General features: G+C 48.5%; 1 long non-coding RNA gene across 1 annotated transcript in view; it reads left to right on the top strand.

Annotated features, from left to right (window-relative positions):
- LOC117873001 overlaps positions 1-19619 on the top strand; it is a 95569-nt gene that overhangs the window by 7693 nt on the left and 68257 nt on the right. The window contains exon 3 of the long non-coding RNA XR_004644620.1: positions 6512-6653. This is a non-coding gene — a long non-coding RNA (uncharacterized LOC117873001). The remainder of the gene's footprint in view (positions 1-6511; positions 6654-19619) is intronic.

Here is a 19619-nt window from a genome sequence, read left to right as displayed (position 1 = left end):
GTGTTGGTTACACATTCATAATCCTCCATTGTCAGGGAGATGGACTAGATAAGAAGTTCTCACCTCGTGCCCCCCCATTTCCATTCTGGGGATCACCCTGGAGCCCCCCACTCCAATTTAGCAATACAAGAAGGGCCATGTGGCTGTGACCCCTTGATACCTGTTTACTACCCCTTGGCTAGGAGCTCCTGGATTAGATAACCCAACGCGCACACACATCCTATACTGACTTTCTGAGCACAAAGTGAGACCCTGCTGAACCCCTGTGTGTAATGCTTTCTTTCCTGCACACGTGCGAGGACCTCTGAGTTGCCTGCTCTGTTTTATAGCGTTGCTGTTTCCTGGCCTGGCTTTATTACATCTGTTCTTTGGGGTATGGTGTTATAAATTGGGTAGGTGATGATATGTAATCACTAACCGAAAAGCCAATACATTTTCACTGCAACAGCAGTAAGACAAATAAAGGAGAGGAGGGAGGGCCTGGTGAGGCTCCGACAAAGGGGTGTAGTTTTTTAAATGCAATTGCAAATTGAAAACAATGTTATCCTCATGTAGCTGGTTTCATCGCACAGTCACGGCTGCTGCTTTCTTTCTGGGAGAACAACCCAGTGCTTTGGGGAGGGATTGAGTTTCCTATTGAAAATTTTAGACCTCCCTTTGATTCTCTTTTGGAACTCAGATTACATCTTCTGCCTCTCTGCTCTGAGGCTGGTCTGGGAACATGAAAGTCACTGGGTACAGCCAGGGAACATAGACATGCTTAAGAGGGGCTCCTTTTCCTTTGTTTGGGAAAACCCAAGTTGCCAACTGCTTCTCTCATCTGATGAACAGAGTATCAGGAATGGGGTGACTGTCCCAATGAAAGCAAAGGCCTCCAGCAAACAATGATATCAGAATGATAGAATAAGTCATCAGGGACTTCTCTACACTAGAGAGCTAGTCTGGTTGTATAGAACCTGTTTAAGCACAAGCATGGTGTTGTATCCACACTAGCCAGGTTGAATCTGTTTAGGATCCATTGCAGGTTTCTCCTTGTCCACACTAGAGCTGTCCTAAACCTTTGCCATTGAAATGGCCTCTTAGGACCTATCCTTCAATTCCTAGTGTAGCTCCTAGAAGCAGTGCACTCTGGGAGATTTCACTAAGCCATTTGTGCAGCACCATGGGACAGTAGCAGGAGGACTGATTGTAGCACACTTCTGAAGCATTTGAGGCATTTCTATGGGTTTGTACTCAGGTGCTACCCCTGGCCACACAGCTACTTGCTAGCATGCCAGCTCGAGCAGAGCTAGCGTGTGTCTGTCTACCTGCGCAGGGAAGGATGCTCCCAGCTGCAGTGTAAACATACCCCATTGACACGACAATTTACATCAGCTGAGGATCTGAGCCCTGTGCCTTATAAATGTGCTAGGAGGTTAAAATGGTTCTACGTGGTTTGGTCAGTTTCTCAAGTGCAGCTCAGGCCTTGCTCCATTATTTGTTGTGGGCTAAGGAGCAGGGCCGGCTCTGGCTTTTTTTGCTGCCCTAGGCAAAAAAGCCTCCCGCCACCCCCGGCCCCCCAGCGGGGAGTGCAGCAGGGGAGGGCGCCGAGCCCAGCTGGGGCCCCGCTCTCCCCTGCCGGCCAGAGCACTGCCCCCCTCCAGGTGCCGCCCCAAGCACATGCTTGGTAGGCTGGTGCCTGGAGCCGGCCCTGATAAGGAGAAGCAGTGGGGATGGGTTGCTGTGTCAGGATGAGTTGGAGTGGCTTCCAGGACCATTGCTAACAGTGGTGATAATGGCACTGTAAATACAGATGGTGCAGATGGAGTGGGAGATAAATGGATGGGGGTTAACCAGCTGCAACTTAAGATGTGCCTGTGTGCTGCTGTGCCAGTTTATCATGATGAGTGTCATAGCAAAAATCAATCCTCTGTGTTCTTTTGGGAATTACAACTATCATTTTGGAGTGATTTATTTGTTGTATAACGTGGACAGGGCTATTTGTTCATCATTTTGAAAGTTCACCTAAAATTGCTTTGAGTTCCTGGTTTTCAGGAGTGACATGCTCAATTGTTATCTTCTCCCATGTGAAATATGGATAACGGGTACCCGCTGGACAGCACAACTCTCCTCCATGCTTTCTAGACTTGCGTTGTCCAGGAATTTCATTGCATCACAGCCCCACAGGAAAAGCCTCATGATAGCTACAGGTCCTCCTGGGTGGAGATGGAGCCTTACATGTCCTCCTGGGAAGCCACAAGAAGGTGTCTTGAGAGTTCACAACGCCATTGGCTAGATACTCCTCTCACACCAGGTTATGTGGACTTCAGTGGAATTACTCTTGATTTACACCAGCATGAGATCAGCTTCCTGCCTCTGCATCTTTCCCTTCTCAGGTACAACAGGACGTTCAGGTTGGCAGATTGTGGTGCTCTGCTCTTGGGGGATTATGTGCTACCAGCAGGCTCACAGGCTGGTGGGATGAGTCTCTGCTATCTACATCACGGCCCAGAAACCTTGCTACTTGCGATACTCATGGCAAGGCATACAGGAGACTCCTGCTCCAGTGGAGGAGGGATGCATGAGGCCGGAGAGAGAGAGGAAGTGACTTGCTCAAGGTCACACAGGGAGTCTAGGGCAAGAATAGAACCCAGATCTCTTGAGTTGTCCCAGTCTGGTGCCTTGACCATTAGATAATCCTTCCCCATATTGGGGAATCTCTGACTGCAGGTGTTGTACAAACCTTTCCCATTATAAACTGTCCCCTAGCCAGTGGCACTGGGGAGGATGGGTTCCCACAGTGCCTCCTGCAGGAAGGCTCCCTGCATTGCAGCTCTTACCATCACCTCCAAAGTTAAACCTTACACTGGCATAAAGCAAAGCAAAGCAAAACAAAACAACCCAACGCGGCGCATTTATGAGATCCTATACACAATGTCTCAAACAACCCTTCCCATGCACTGGCTGGTACAAAATCCCCTCTGTTATTTAAATTACATGGATGACTGGGGAAAGTTTGAACATAAGTGATGGAGTCAGCAGCTCTTGATTGAAGTTTTTCTCACTAGTGCTATTTAAATTGGCATCATTGACCTTCAAAGGGGGGCAGGCACTAATGCAGGTGTTAGCCTTCATGCCACTCACTCAGGCCTGTCATTAATACTTAAGCCCTTAACAGGTGTTTTCTGCTGTACTAGAGGAGGCCTGACACCTCGGTGTGTCCATTTTCCCCCTTGAAAGAGGCATTTTGTTGCTGGCAAACAGCCACACCGCGTGCTGATTTGTTCCTGCTCAGTGCTGGGTAAAAATTCACATATGTTCCCAGTTTCAGGGCAAGGTCCCCTGAAGCCTCCTCTGATAATTTTGAGGGATGGAGGTAAAGATTGGAGGTGAGATGTAAAAGGTCCTGGGGGTGTTTATTTTTTTCCGGATGAGCCGCGTTAGCGGCTCTTTTCGCTGCAGCCGAGCTACAACATAATCACGCGTTTGGCTCTCTGCTGAGCGAAAGGCACATCAAGGTGTAGAAAGTGGGTTAGCTCAGCGGGATGCTAAAAGTGAGCATCTGCACCAGATTAGCTCGAGTTCCACTCCGCACAGCAGCTTATCCCTCCCCATTACTTTCCTGGAGCTTGTGCAACCGGGAGGGCATAATGCCGAGGACAAGCAACAGAGGGGGAAATGGCCGGTGAGGGGACCACACCTGAAATAGCTAGAGATGGGCTTGAGCCAAAAGCTGGGTGCAAAAACCTTGGAACATTGCTGCCAGGACAGCTTGAGATGGTGCATCCAAATTTTACTCCATCACAAACCTTTACTGAGCATGTGGGGAGTAGATTATGATGCAAGAGGTTTGGGAGCATTTGCTTCTGGCGTCTGGCTTAGGGTGTCACTCCCTCTGGGAAATGGGAGAGGACATGGCTTGCTATGGACTGGCTGGATCCTCTCCAGTGTAGGGTGACCAGATGTCCTGAGTTTATAGGGACAGTCCTGATTTTTGGGTCTTTTTCTTATATAGGCTCCTATTATCCCCCACGCCCGTCCCGATTTTTCACACTTGCTGTCTGGTCACCCTACTCCAGTGTGGCAGCCAGGGGAAGAGATCCTGTTGTTCTCAGCGCTCTACGTCACCCACAGGTGGGGATTTGATTGTTATCGTCAGCCGAGAATAGAAAAGAGAATGTTTGTTCAGACATTAAATGCTTCCTGTGACTTTGCGCCGCCTGCCAAGCCTGTTTAACCCGCCGTCCTGCTTGTGTGGGGAGGCCAGGAAATTTCCTATGATCAAAGCATGAGGAAACCAGTCTGCTCCCCTTATTCACACCAGCTACTCACAGGGGAGAATAGCCCTGTGTGTACATAGATCCCCAGGCCACTCCTCCTTGTGTATACACCTCCCCCATTTAATTCTCTGGTACATCTCCCAAACGCATTCCCTCTGCATACCTGTGCTCCCTCATCATATACACAAAGGGACTTAGGAACTAGGATACTAGTCCAGTATCAGCTCCAACATTGGCCAGTGCCGGCTGCCTCGGAGGAAGGTGCAATAAACCCTGCAGTAGGTGGCTGTGGAACAATCTGCCCAGGGGACACTTCCTCCTAATCCCAAATAATGAGAGGTTGCCCTGTGCCCTGTAGCTTGAGGGTGGCCAGGTTATACCAAGAAGTCAGGACCTCAGTTTTACATCTCCTCTGAAGATGCTGCTATGATATCCTCTTCCTAAGCCTTCAATAAGCAACCGGTGAAATCTGAGCCCTTTGTCTAAGATCAGGTGTGGAGTCAGTAGAATCCCCGGCACATTGTATAGTTGGAGATGGACTTTACCCTGCCTTGGAAGGGGGAATGGACGTGAAGATCTCAGTGGCCCAGTGGCCAGTACCTTGGTCTTACATCTCAGTCAATATGTCCTTCAGTGACTAATGAGTGAGACCTTCGACCTTGGGCTACGATCAAAGGTAGTATCAATATAAAATGCATCATCTCAAGTAAGGGGAACAGCCTCTGCTCTGCCTCTGCTCATCTAGTGGAGAGATGGACTGGAAGAGCTCATAGGTCTTCTACATCTCTATTATTGTTGACTGATATAATGTCTTCAGGCAGGAGCGGCGCCAGGGTTTTTGGCGCCCTAGGCGGGGGTCCTTCTGCACTCCCGGTTGTCGTCGGCAATTCTGCGGCAGGGGGGGTGTCCTTCTGTGCTCCCGGTCTTCGGGGCACTTCGGCGGCGGGTCCCAGAGCGAGTGAAGGACCTGCCGCAGAATTGCCACCGAAGACCTGGAGCGCGGAAGGACCACCCCGCTGCTGAATTGCCGCCAAGGGTGGCAAAATGCCGCCCCCCCAAATCCTGGTGCCCTAGGCGACCGCCTAGGTGGCCTAAATGGAAGCGTTGGCCCTGTCTTCAGGTTGTTCCCTCAACCACCTGTGCACACTGCAGTTAGAGTCAGAATCCGATGTCCCTGTGCAAGTGAAATCACACCAAAAGAGGAAGAAGGATCATGAAAGTGTGTGGTCTGCTTCTCCAGAGTCTAAGGCAGGAAGGATGTTATCTGAAGGGCATAGGCAGCCAAAGGATAACATACACGTCTACCCCGATATAATGTAACCCGATATAACACGAATTTGGATATAACGCGGTAAAGCAGTGCTCCTGGGGGGTGGGGTTGCGCACTCCGGTGGATCAAAGCAAGTTCAATATAACGCGGTTTCACCTATAACGCGGTAAGATTTTTTGGCTCCCGAGGACAGCGTTATATCGAAATAGACGTGTAGTTTAGAAAAATCCCATGTATTCCCACAAGTCCTCAGTGAAAGAGCCTGCTCTAGTGGATGGCTCCCTGGACTAGGATGCAGGAAAGCTGGGTTCAATTCCATGAAATGGGGATAATAGCACTTGCTACCTCATAGGACTGCTGGGAGGATAAAATTCTATTAATGACTATGAGACACTTGGATACTATGGTCATGAGGGCTATAGAAGTCCTTAGGTGAATACAACAGAGCTGAGCTCTGATATCTTGTGTGCCTCTGACTTTATGTCCTTTATAGAAGAGAAATAAATGTTACTTTACATAGTATTCCCCCACCTTTCTCTTTGATGTGAAATAATATTAAATGCTGTTCATTTTGAAGTGAATAGCACTGTATATAATTGCAAGGTATTATTATGATGGGAATGATTGTTCCTGGGTAACACAATGCAAAATTGTTAGCTCAAGAAGAGATTTTTAAATTTTTTTTTGGCATGTCTTTTATCTAAATGACCGAGCTGTGTTCCAGAACTCCTACTGTATATTTGTTGTGCGGGGGTTGCCAGGTTGTGTTTCTTTATCAATAGAGAGATCAAACTGCTTTGTAAGAAAGGAAGATTTATGTTTGATACTTGGGGTTACAGAAGAAGTGGGCCTGATTTGCTCAGCTCTAAGGCTGGAATTCATTAGCTCAAGGTGTGCTGTTGATTAACTAATTCATCTAAGCCACCAGGTCTTAGAGCCTACAAAGCATCACATGACCTCATCCTCATCTACTTCTTCCTAGGTACTTATCCAGCACACTTCACTGAAGTGTTTGAGACACTCATAAACAATAGCATGGCTGGATCTGTCCTCACAGCTACACTGTGAAAGGAAGAGGCATCATTATTCCTGTTTTAGAGAGGAAAAACTGAGGTGCATAGAAGGTAAGGCCAGATTTTTTAGTAAAGCTCAGCTCCCACTTGGAGGAAATGCAAGCTGTCACTTTACCTGTGGTAGGGAGGGAGAGGTTCCTGATCCTGCTTGCAGGCTAGGGGCCTGTGTAGCAAAGGGTGCATTCGGAGTCCATCTGGAAAGAGTCAGCCGCAAGCAAAGTGAGGTGAGCTGGGCCTCGCTGCGCTAAGCAGCTGCCTGCTTTCTCTCGCTCAGGTTTTGGGATCTTGTGTATTATCATTCTGAAGGCGAAGAAGTAAAGTCGAGTGGCATTGCAACCTTCCAGCAAGAGGAGCTGTGTTTTTATCTAACCCCTCTGTGTGTGTATGCCTTGAACATAACAACCTAGCCATGGATTTTGGTGCCTAGGTGGCGTTAACAGAGCGCAGCACACCGGGTGCAGAGCTCTGTTGGAATCCTCGCCCCCAAATGTAGGTGCTGAGCACTGGGAAATCTGTCCACAGGCCGTTTGCCCAAGGTCTGGGGTTAAAGTAGGGGGCAGGTAGAGATAGCACAGCTCCTCACGTTGGAGCGCCTCACTTGGGAAACCTGCATTCCCCATTAAAGCAGCGGTGAGCTCCCTTCTTGTTCTGCATTAGCAGCATCCCATACTGCTCTCCCTGTTTCAATCCCCTTGGGCCCCTTCCCAAGCTCCACAGGGAGTCTGTCAGATGCAGGAACTGAACCCACAGTCCAGTGCCTTACCTGCAAGATGATGAAATCCGTCTTTGCGCTCCTTCTCTCTGTACCCCCTCCACCTATCACTGCTCCACCCAGTCCTCTTGCCTTACTCCTGTTCTTGGCTTCCACCATCACAGCAGGACCACGCTGTTTCCCTGACCCCACCTGCCGAGTGCCTCTGTATCCACCGCAGAATCTCTTCGTAAAGCTCACCTCCTTGGGAAATCCCTCCTCCCGCTGTCTCCTCCTCAGAGCCTTCCCTGGCTGAATCGTGCTGGGCCTGCCCCGACTACGAGCCTGCCTACCTGAGGGAGATTTGCACCAGCGCGTAGGGTGACCAGATGTCCCGATTTTATAGGGACAGTCCCGATTTTTGGGTCTTTTTCTTATATAGGCTCCTATTACCCCCCACCCCCTGTCCCGATTTTTCACATTTGCTGTCTGGTCACCCTACCAGTGCGTAGCTTGCTTTGGTAGGTTCCTGGTGTAAGTCCCATGAGCGCGGGCCTGTTTCACACCACCACCATGGTGTGTTGGTATTAGGAGCATGCCCCAGCAGTGCTCATTGCTCAGACATGCCATGGCACATGGGGCCGGGCCGTGAAGCACAATGTGAATTTACAGTCCCACACATGTGTCTGATTCCCAGTAATAACCTGTTACCTAGAACCCTGCAGGGCTACCTGGGGGAGGGGTTTTCGCCGGCATGTTCCCTTTTGTTCCAAGGGTTCCATGCCCTGGCATTGTGATTTCCTTCCCATGCACACCAGGCAGGTGATAGTAGGAGGAGGAATCTCCTGGCAGAGGAGTGGTTGCGTGGGCCTGGGCTGGCCTCAGCTGGCTTGTATTGTGTCCCTTCCTTTCCCCCCAGTTTGGTTTGCCTGATACCAGCCCCGAGGGCTATAAAAGGTTAATTGTGCAAAGTGCTTAAGTAGGTTTTGATTAAATGTTTATTTGTTAGACTCTGAACAGAAACCATATTTGATTACCCACGGGGCTGGCGCGTCTGTGTGTTTTGTTCCCTGAATAATGGGGGTGGAGGGGAATAATCTGCACTTGCTGATGAGCTTAACGCTGAGCGGGGCTGGCTGGCATATCTGCTGTCCGGGCGCTCTTCTCTGGGGTGTGTGGGTGGCTATCAGCTCCCTAGATAAAAGCAGGGGTCACCTTGCTGGGAATATTCCCTCATAGCACCAGAGGGATTGGGGGTACAGCAGCATCCTCTGGCTTAAAGTGGTTCCCATCATAGACAGGGTTTACAGTTTGGTTCAATGGCTCTCAGCCCCGCTACTATACACATTGTTCCAGCCCCCCTGCACAGCACAGCATACCCCAGTACTGCACCGACAGTACCCAGCATTGCTACAACAGCAACACAGGTGCTCAAGAGCTGTGTCATTCAGGGAGCACTAATGGAAGGTGCCTTGGCTCTCATGTCTCAAAGCTAGCTGCAGTCTGCACTCTCCCGGGGCCAGCAACTCTCTGTATCTCTGTGCTCAGCACCCTCTGCCGGGCGAGGCAGGCAGGCAGCTCTTTCAGAGGCGCACATGCACTGTCAGGAGATCATCGCTAAAGAACAGCAAATTGAGACAAACCAGGGGACGCAGGCAGAACTCCCTCAGTTCCTAGGAATCATATGGAATAAACTGCCAGGTAAATGCATTAGGCCCAAATAATATAAATGAGTTTGATGGACAGCTGGGCATGTTTACGAAGTGGAGGGAACTGAAGGACACAGGAAGAAATCGACGGGGGTGGGGCTGAGATGCACTTAAAAGGGACAAGTCTCCATGCCCTCACGCCTTCTGTTTCCTTTCACTTTAATTTATGCAGAAGGGCTTGACAGTCAGAAAGAAGTCTCTAAAAATAATGTGTGTGTGTTTTTTAAAATAGCATTTAGTCTTAATTAGATGCTTCCATTTTTCAGCTGGGTGAGTTCTTCAAAGCAAATTCAGCTTTTGTGTCCTATTTATACGGTAATTGCAGCCTTTTTTTATTGGTCACTATAAATACTGGTTAATCAATACGCAGAAGAGCTTTCTTCTCACCATTATCAACAGGCACGAGAGTGGTTAGAGGCAGGACTCCTAGCTTCTTTTCCTGCACTCACCATCCTATCAGGCACAGAGCTTGCCATGAATGATGGATGTATTTGTGACCCTCAAGCATTGTTTCTGCAACTAGTGTGGAGGAATGGAGCTGCACTCCCTTGCACAAAATGCAACTGCATCACCCTGGGGCTCTCTTCTCTGCATTGGTTCTCCACTGAGTACATTGGCCAGCCAAATGCCTCTGTCCTGATATTCAAAGCCCTCCCTGACAGATTGCCTCTCCCTCCATTGCTGTGAACTGCTATGACAAGGACATTCGACTGGAGCAATGAAACTGTTGGCCTGTCAGGGACGGGTCCTGAATGCACATAGCAGAATGTTTACAGGAACCGGGCCTAGGCCATGGGACTTGCTCATACCTTGGCAGCACTCTTCCTTTTGAAAAGGCTCCAGGTCCCGCAGCAAACTTAGCTAAAACCGCAGACTCGCTGGGTAGGATTTGGAATCATCTCTGCATTTGTGTTTGCACTATATTCCCCTCACTCCAATCCCATGTACACACGTACAGACACTTTCTCTCTCTCCCCCTCTTGTGTGCACTGCAAACCCTTGGGTTATAACAGGCAGAAGTTGGCAGCCCAGATGTGTCTGCTATGACCAACATGTGCTGTGATTTTTTTTTTTTTGTTATATATGCAGTACATATAATACACCCCTCCAGCGTGATTGCTAAGCGGAGTCCAATTAAAAAGTTTCATTTCCTTATGCTGAGTGGTGGAATGTCAGACATCTTGCCTGTCCAGGGTAAAATGCAATGCTAAGCAGTGCAGGCGCCTGCTCTCGCTACTTCTGCAAACCCAACCAAGCCCTGGCTGTTTGTTTTCGGCCTGCATTAGCATTTAGATTTCCTTTTGCACATGGAGGGACTCTCTCGCTTCCCCAGACACAAAACCCAGCCATGCAGTTGGCTGGAGGTCACCTTCGCTCTCCTGCCTGGTGAACAGATTCCTGTGGGGCTTGCTCCTCTTGCAACCCACCCTTCCCTTTGCCTGCCTGGCTCTCAGGCCAGTGTGAAGAAAGACTACATCCCAAAAACAGACGCACCAGGGGCGAATTCTGCTCCCAGTGTAGTGAATGGCAAAACCGCCACTGACTTCAGCGAGACAGGAGTTGGGCCTAAGAGTCCCTTGGTGTGTGTAACACTTTTCAGGGTTACCCCAGGTGTACAGTGTGAATCACTACCAGCTGCTCACAGGAGGAGGGAGCCCTCTCTGTGCCCACCAATGAAAACTCTGCCCAGTCATCAGCTGTTGGTAACACAGGTCCTGTGCTCTGGGATCTGTGAGCCACACTCTTTTCTCCTGCAGGCTTGCAGTTTACACATGCCACTTTGTTACCCCCGAGTGCCCTGTCCTTGGCCTTCTGGACACCCCAATGGCCACTGATCTGCTGCTTTCCTGGAAGCAGGGCCCCCCAGTTTACTGGTTTCACCTCAGTTCTACACTCTCCTTAGCACAAGGCACTTGGTCATTAGTAAAACCAAACTGAAGTTTATTTAATAAACCTTCAGTTAAAGATTCAAATAAAAGCAAGCGTAAGTATTTGAGAATAAAAGGTTTCAGGTAAGAGTCAAAAGAACACCATAAAACGTATTCTGTAGCCTGTACTTATTAACAGGTGACTTTCCTGTCTAACAAGGTATTTCGCACCCAGCGATCCCAGTCCTTGCAGTACTTGTCCTGTCCTGAGAGCTGGGATTCACGTCTCATGAGACACCCCCACTAATCAATTCTCTCCTCTGAAATGGAGAGCCACTTGTGCCATTTCTTCTGCTCTTCTACAGTTACAGGCTACTGGCTCTTGAACCCCAGGAGAGTTCTCTGAAGATGGGGCTCCCTGGGCTATTTGTCTTTGTAAATGCTCCAGTCTCCACCTGGTCCAGACAATAAACAAAATGCTATCTCCATTAATATCCATTGTTCTTAATATTGATTGAGTTAGCCCTGAGACCCGCCTTGCCTCAGCTGACAAGTCTCAATTCACCATTTTTGCCTGGGTACGCCTGGGCATGTCTTTGTCACAGCATGCAGCCCTGGGTCCACATCAGAAATCTCCTTGAAGGCCACAGCTCTCCAGGTCTGAAGTCAGCTGGAGCTGCACTGCTTAGCACCCCTCAAGATTTAGCCTCATGGCTGGAGCTTTGAGGTTGTTTCAAGTGTGGTTACCCAAAATGATTAGGTGCATCTCAGAAGCCTCCTATTTTGTGTTCGATTGTTTCCCATGAAGGGCAAAAGGAGGACATCTCCTCCCTCCAAGTCTTTGTCCATTATTTTAGAACCAGACTCAAACCGAGCATTTCTTAATGGTTCTGAGGTGTTCGGGGACAACATTATTCCCCCTGTGAGCTTCCAGCTAAGGACTGGAATTGCCAAAAATGCAGTGAGAGAGCCTGCTCTTAAGGTGTTTCCAGACTGGATTTATTTCTGGACCAGAGCAGAATTCAAGCTGTCAGAAATCTCACGAGAAAATCTGCTCCTGCCAGATGTCTGGCCTGGCTTTGCAAACTTGGCCAGAATGGAACAATCTGAGGAGTTTTAGAAATGCAACTGCCCATGCTCCATCACTGCCAGGCATTAGATTGGGGTGTAATTTTTTGGTGATTTCATGTCAATTTCAGCTAATTGTTTTTGTGGGAAAAAACCTAAAAGAAAAAAAATCTGAAAAAGTCAAAATGTGTTGTTTTGATATTTTTGAAACAAAATGTTTTGATCTTTTGTGTCACAATGCTATTTCATTTAGACATTTCCCAGATAAAAAGTTTAAAAATGCCTGAAATAGAAACAAAATTTTCATTCAACATGAAATGGATTTTTTTTAACTTTTCAATTTACCAAAAATTCCGAAAAAAAAAACCCCAACAGTTTTGGGGTTGACCAAAATGTTTTTTTATTTTTATTTTTCAGAACGGCCAGTCATCTGAACAATATATTATTCAGAAAGCACTAAAAGGGATAGATCTGAATGAAATCCCCAGATGCAAACACCCTGCATTTTGGGGTGCTTGAAACATAGCATTGAAGTCTGTGGCTTATGCCCATTTCTTTTTGCTGCTGAAGTGATATCAATGAGATACCCCCTAAGGTGCAAAACTCCCCTCGCTGCATTTCATTACAAGCCTGAAACTCGGTGCAAGCTCTTTGCTGGGGTCCATGACCATCCTGGGCCACGTTGTGAATAAAGCTGTGCCTGCTTTATGATTACATGTTGAAAACAGGCTGAAATGCGGCCATTTAATCAGTTTTGACTGGAGTTTGTGGATCCCTGTTGCTATGAAAAGCCCTGTTCACCAGGCATTGGGGCAGCAGATTTCCAGCACACCTGCATTTGAAGGAATGGACCATGTGGATCACCTGACTGCAACAGGGCCCTCTGATACTAGAACAGCAAAGACTTTTGTCGTACTTCCTTAGGCTGTAAATTCTTTGGGGCTGGGACAGTCTCGTACTATGTGTTTATACAGCGCCTAGCCCTGATCTCAGATGGAGCCCCTAAGCATTACTGTATTATACATAAAAACAACAAGCTGCCCCGACTCTAATCCATCAAGGGTTTATTAACTCTGGCTAAGGGGAGAATTAACAGCAAGCCCAGCCACCCATGTGCCCCATTCTGCAAACCTTGGATTTAAACTCCTGTGCAGCTTGGTCTCTGTTTGCTTTGGGTGTGGTGAGTGGCAGCCCAAACGCTGGGGTTTGTGCATCGTTGTCAGGAAGCCACTGGCAGAGTGGCAGCCCCTTTGTCCAGCTTAAACAGGTTCTGAGGAAGAAAAGGGGCTGTTTGCATATGTTTGTTCCCCTTGTTAAATAGAGCCTGCTTCACCTATACGAATCTGAGAAGTGATGGGGCGGAAGGGACAGTTGGTATTAAGCAATCTGATAGGGAGGGGTGGGAAGAGGGGAGGTGTGGTGGTTTGTTGCATTATTTCATTTTCCAGCATTTGCCATCTGCTTTTTTGTGCTCCTGATTTCTACAAGGGCCTGTCCTGGCTTCCATTTTTGATGGTGCAATTTTGCATCCACAGTAGACTCGCAGGCAGAAACAGGAAAGTCACTGGGGGCTGCACATTGTTCAGCACCTTCGGGGAAAAAAATCAGGCCACTTTCTATTTAGATGGTCAGACGTGGATTTAGGAGCCAAAATTTAAGGACCCCGGTTGGAAAATGTTGGCCCTAGCTACTTGATTTGTAGGCATGGGTTTCCTGGCGCTTATGGGTTTCAGTTCCAGTCTGATTTCTAGACGACAGAGGTTTGGTGAAGCATGTGTACTTCTGTCTCCTCCTCCAAACTGTACAGAGATTCTTTCATTCCACTGCACCCTGACAAGTGGACTTAGCCTCCTGCAGACAGCATGCTTTAGAATTCATGCCAGCTTCATCTCATGATAGTTACGTTCAGGAAGACCATTGCAGTAGATTTCTTTACCATTGGGAAGTTCAAACCCATCCAACATTAATCACTTTACTTCAAAGCCTGGAGCTTGGCCTTGGATACATGGTGCTCCCAAGGAGGCAGGAAGAACGTTCAGTCCCCGTAAGAAAAGAACTCCTCTAGTGTAGTGCCTATCAAGTTTCTAACAAGCCTGATGCTTCTGACTTCCAACTGGCACAGTCTGCTTGAGCAGTGGGTGCCGAGCGCTGGGGCAGGAAAGGGAAAGGTGGGATGCTGCATTTCTGCTGAAAACCGACATGACGTGGAGAATTTGTAATGGTACCTTTTGGGGGGGGTCAGAGGCCTGATTCACCGCTAAGTTCCTTCAGTTCTGTGCTTGCATAGCACTGGGCTAGTGCTATGGAGACTCAGGCCCATGGTTCACACTGATGTGATGACAATCCCGCTGGCTTGGAACTCCTTGGACACCAGAGGGAAGCTTCCTTGCTACGATTGCTTCCTCAAAACAGCCGGGGACGGAAACGTCGGAGCCAGACGCAAGCCAAGCACCGTGAGAGCCGAAGGCAGGGTAAATTTGCTCAACATTAATAACGCTTCTCCTATGGCTGTTAGAGTGGAAGTGAGCTCTCTCTCGTTGTCCGGTTCCATTACGGAGGAAGTGAGTTAACTTTAGTATGGGGGCTTATGAAGGCACCAGCTGACATCATCAGAGTTATCCTACTGAATGGCTGTAGATGCTCTGTAACTCCCTTGTGCCTCCAGCTCTTAGTCTTAGCAGCAGTGGGAGATACAGCATGATGTATTTGACACTAGTCTGCTGCCCAAGGTGTTTTAATGAGTTAATTTTAGATGTGGGTCCCATGTTTTAATCTCAGCAGTGAAGAGGAAGGGCTATATGTATACCTAGTGGGGAGGGGTGGGGACTGAAAAGGGAATTGTTAGAATGCTGGGTTCAAGCTGTGATTCTAGCCCTGAGCACACAGCCAAGTATCTAGCTCCCTTTGGAAAGCCTCTGTACTTTCCCTAGTGAAGAAGGAAAGAAAAGAAAGGGGAGCCACCTTTTTATTGCTGCAGACAGGGTGCCAGAGCAGTATAAACGGAGAAGGTGCTGGGCAGCATGTGCAGTGGTGGCTGTTTGAAGCCCCTGCATCCCTTGTGGTGCAAACGAGCGATAGCGTGCTGTGTTCCTCGGAGAGTCACACAGCTGCGCTGTCAGGCGGCCCAGGCCCCCAGTCCTGTTTGCTGTTTCCAACTCCGCCAGTACCCCCCTTTTGTCTTGCTCTTGGATGTGCACCTCAGTGTCACGACGCATTGCCAACATTTAAATTGGGCTGGTGCTATATATTTTTTTATAGCTGTTTATGCCAGGTGCGCGCTGCAGCATCGGGGGGAGGGAGGGCCTTAATTGCGAGGAGGAAGAAATGTGCTTGGTGGTTTCACATTACAGAGTTGAGTGTAAACCTCAAATAAATCAAATAGAAACAGCTGACAGTGAGCAGAGCATGGTGTGGGGAGAACGCCAGGCAATTACCGCTCCTTCCAAAGCAGGCGGCCGGATCAGCCTGGGGACGGTACCACAAGGCCTGAGCCCCAGTGAGCCAAGGAAAGCCAGCTCCTCTCCCACGCAGGCCTGTGTGGCTTAGGAATAGATTGTCCAGAAGCAGGTTTAAACCTTGCCCTTGATCGAACTGCTTCCTAACCCAATTTGGCTGGAACAGGAACAGGATGAACAGGAACAAGCTGTATTAGAACTCTGTTTAAAAATGTGCTCTAGCTCAGCAAGGGAGTGACCCTAGAAATCCAGTAGTGCCCATCTTGTGTCTCTTGCCTTAGTCGCTGCCCCGAAGAGCTTTCAATCTATGTATGTCTTTTTGGTCTGTTTGTACCTAGTCCGTGACTGAGGCTCCTAGAAGCTATCGCAATACAGATAATAAATAATCTATCTATGATAAATTACACTAGAAAATGGAACCAGGGGATGTAGGAAGGGAAGGAGAGCAGCAGGTGAGGATGAGGATCCTAGGATAAAAATGACCTGTCCCATCCTCAGCTGCCATCTGAGCTGTGTGTGAATATGCTGCCTCGCTCTCGGGGATCCTGAGATGATGCTCAAGATAGCGCCTAGGGTGGTAGGAATGGTTCTTGGTGGACAATTTAGTTTGTGTTTTCAGACTCTTTTCCTGTGTTTGTGAGATGTTTATGACATGCGCTGATTTGTTTGTTAATGGAGATTATTTGCTGAATTAATTTTGGAGAAGGGGAAATAATTCTTGCTCATTGTGAGTCTTTGAAATTTGAATTGCTTGGTTAGTTTGGATTGGACTGAGGTCACATGGTATTGTTTTTTGTTCCTTGATTGGATAAAATGCAAAGCTGAGAAACAGGAGTGTCAGTTACTTGAATGTTTCCAGCTCTGCTGGTCACTTACTTTCTGGTTACCAAGTGGTTTGCTGAGGGCAAAATGACACTGGGTTTTCTTGTGAGATTCCTTGGATATGAACCTTGCTGCATTGTTTGAACCAGCGCTAGAGTATCCTGGGCTTCCCTTGATGATCAAACACCCAGCCGCTAAAAAGCCCTTCTAATCACTGCCCATGTGTCTTCATGGCCACTTGTGTGTATCATTGCCCAGCCAGGGGATTGTTCGCCTTCCAGGAAAGCTGCAAAAAAGGAGCAGGACACTAACACATTCATAACGGTCGCACACTTCCTGGTTGCCCACGAGGTGGTCATGCACACCAGAAGGCTGTCTGGGCACTAGGGAGGCAGGAAAAATAATTTCTCTATCCCCCATAAACAGTGGCCCATTTAGGAACCTGTCGTCCCTGGCAGGAAGAGAGTGTGAAGTAAAGAGGAGCCTTCCCAAGGTGTGAGGGCAAGTGAGCAACAGAGTTTAGTGGCGGGGAGGGGAATCCTCTAACTTTCAGACAAGGTATCCCAATGACCTGATGTTTCTCCAGCCCAAACGGCACCCACAATCTCCGCCCGTCCCTAACAGATGCATCCTGGCTTTATGGCCCTTCGCTCCCCAAACATTGACTATGGTGATCCAGTGGCACTTCAAAAGGGCAGGAGAACCTGGGCATAGAGGGCGGTGGGTGCCCCCTGGTGTTGCATTGGTGCGTGGGGTTGCACCACGGTCTCCTGCATTGGGTTGTCAAGGAATCACAGGAGGAGACAGTCCGGGCCAGCATGAGTTTCCATATGTGCTGTCGACTTTTAAACTGCCCCCTCCCTTCCACCCAGCCCCTGCCGCTGCTGCCCTTCTGGTTTTCATTATCCCTCCTCCGAGCTGAACATGAACAGCCTAATTTGGAATAACAGCCGAGTGAGTGTGAAGGGGAAGAATCCTGCACTCTCTCTTTTCCTGAGCTAATCCTCTGACAAATTCTACACAGCCCTTTCTGTAGTCTTGTTCCAGGGCTGCCCCCCTTCCCCCTCCCAATTGAAATGGAAATATTCCCATGTCCTCTCCCTTAAAGGAGAAGCCTCGCTCTGTTTACAAAGCCTACCAGGAGGGTTTTTTTATGATTTTGTTTTAATGGCCGGCTGAATAGCTCCAGGAAACATTGCTGCCCATAAACTCTTTTCATTCAGAGCTTACTGGCTGACATTGTCATGAAACAAACATATTCCTGATGCTTATCAGAGGCCCACATCAAAGCTGCTCAGGTCATAAATCTCCCAGTGACTGTAACATGGAGTCCAAATCAAAGCAGCTTTCTGCGCTAATGGGTGTCCCTTCATAAAGACTGGTGGGAAGGGAGAAATCCCAGAGCCTACTGCATGTGTCTGACAGATGAACAGGGCCGGGGCTGGGGCTAAAGATTTATCCCTGGGAGGGTCTGAGGCAGGATGATGTTGGGTTGAAGTGCTCGATTCTTCTTCTCAGGCTTCAATAAGTGCACACACCACCAGGGGATTAAAAGGTGGCCCCCGATCATGGGATTTGCAAAAAACCTGTGAAGTATTTTCTTGCTTTGTTGCAAATTCTCACTGGTTTGTGCAAAGCCAAAAGACATCATTGAAATATGGCAGCAAAAAATAACTTTTTTTTTGCATAAGACAAGTGAACATTTATGATTTGTTCTAGGGCAGAACTGTATGATTTATCTTATCAGCCTAGGAACACAGGAACTGCCAGCCTGGATCAGACTGATCTAGCCTTGTCTCCTGTCTCTGGCTGGTACCAGCTGCTGCAGAGGAAGGTGCAAGAAACTCCAGGGCCGCAATTTAACAGGTGTCCCAAATCAGCAAGGGTTCATAAATGTTAAGGTCAGGAGAGTCCTGTGATCATCGAGTCTGACTTCCTGCACAACACAGGCAGAGACTGTGATTCCAGCCTCTAGCCCGATAACAGAGGTAGCCAGAAAATGGAATTTCCATTATGTGAAAATTTTCAAATGTGCAAAATAAATAAATAAATAAATAAATAAATAAAATCACAAATTGGGACCAAAAAAATCAAATATTCCTAATTTTCCATGAGAAAGAAATTCTGAGAGATTTGGAGAACCAAAATGGAAATTTTCAACTTACTGGCTGGATGCCTGGCAGGTAGTCCAGGGAGCCGGCCAACTCAGAGGTGGGTCACCTGCAGGGTCATGTGAGGAGCCAGGGAGCCAGATGCCTGGGGAGCCATGGAGCTGGGCAGCCCGCCCGCCTGTCTGCCAGAGAGGCAGCCTGGAGAGCCAGCCAGCTAGGCAGTCCACCAGCCAGGGTGTAGGGGAGCCAGGGATCCTGGGAGCGGGGGAAGCTGGCAGGGAACCAGGCAGGGCCAGCTAGCCTGCCTGCCTGCTTTCCATCAAAAGTTTTGACAAAATTGATATGTTCCCACGGAATGTTTCAATTCGGTTGAGTCAGCATTTTCCAACAGAAAACTGCTGTCGGGAAATTTTCAACCAGCTCTGCCTAATGACTTCTGGTTGATCCACAGCTCAGTGTTTTGAAAGACATACAGCCTTTATTTAAATCCATCACGCCCGTAGGTAAGGTGTCCCAATGGTTAATTATCCTCACTGGTGCATGCTTTGACTTCAGTGGGAGTTAAGCATGCTTTGGTGGATCAGGGCCCTAGCATACAATTACAGAATTGCTCCAACACAAAGTTTCTACCTAACCCTTGTCAGTTATGCCCTGCATTGGTTTATGCCCCAGAGCAGGAGGGTATAGATTCATTAGACATTTTTTCATTCCCTCTCATTTAAATGTGGATTGTTCTCATTGTCCAATATAAATAATAGAAATGTAGGGCTGGAAGGGACTTCAAGAGGTCAACTAGTTCATTCCCCCACTAAGCAGACAGAGTAGGAATTAAAAAAAAAACCCAGACATTAATCCTCAGTTTATTCTTGTTCTATGAGAAAAGGTAAATCGATTTACCTTCTCTAGGGTTACCATACTTCCGTTTTTTCCCGGACATGTCCGGCTTTTTGGCAATCAAACCCCCGTCCGGGGGGAATTGCGAAAAAGCCGAACATGTTCGGGAAAATGCCAGCCGGGCACTTCCCCTCCCGCGGCTGCTCTGCTCCTCCCCTGACTCTTCGGCTCTGTTTAAGAGCCGAGCTGCCCGAGCGCTATGGGCTTCAGGCAGCCCCCTTGCTTCCGGACCCCAGCCGCCGGCCTGACACTTCCCCTCCCGGGCTCCGGCGGCGCAGGGTCTGGAGGCATGGGGGCTGCCCGAAGCCGGTAGCGCTCGGGCAGCTTGGCTCTTAAACAGAGCCGAAGAGTCAGGGGAGGAGCAGAGCCTCCGGCCACGGCGGCTCTGCTCCTCCCCTG

Source organism: Trachemys scripta, chromosome 2, assembly GCF_013100865.1.
Source record: "Trachemys scripta elegans isolate TJP31775 chromosome 2, CAS_Tse_1.0, whole genome shotgun sequence".
Lineage (NCBI taxonomy): Eukaryota > Metazoa > Chordata > Testudines > Emydidae > Trachemys > Trachemys scripta.
This window is presented reverse-complemented; position numbering and strand designations above follow the sequence as displayed.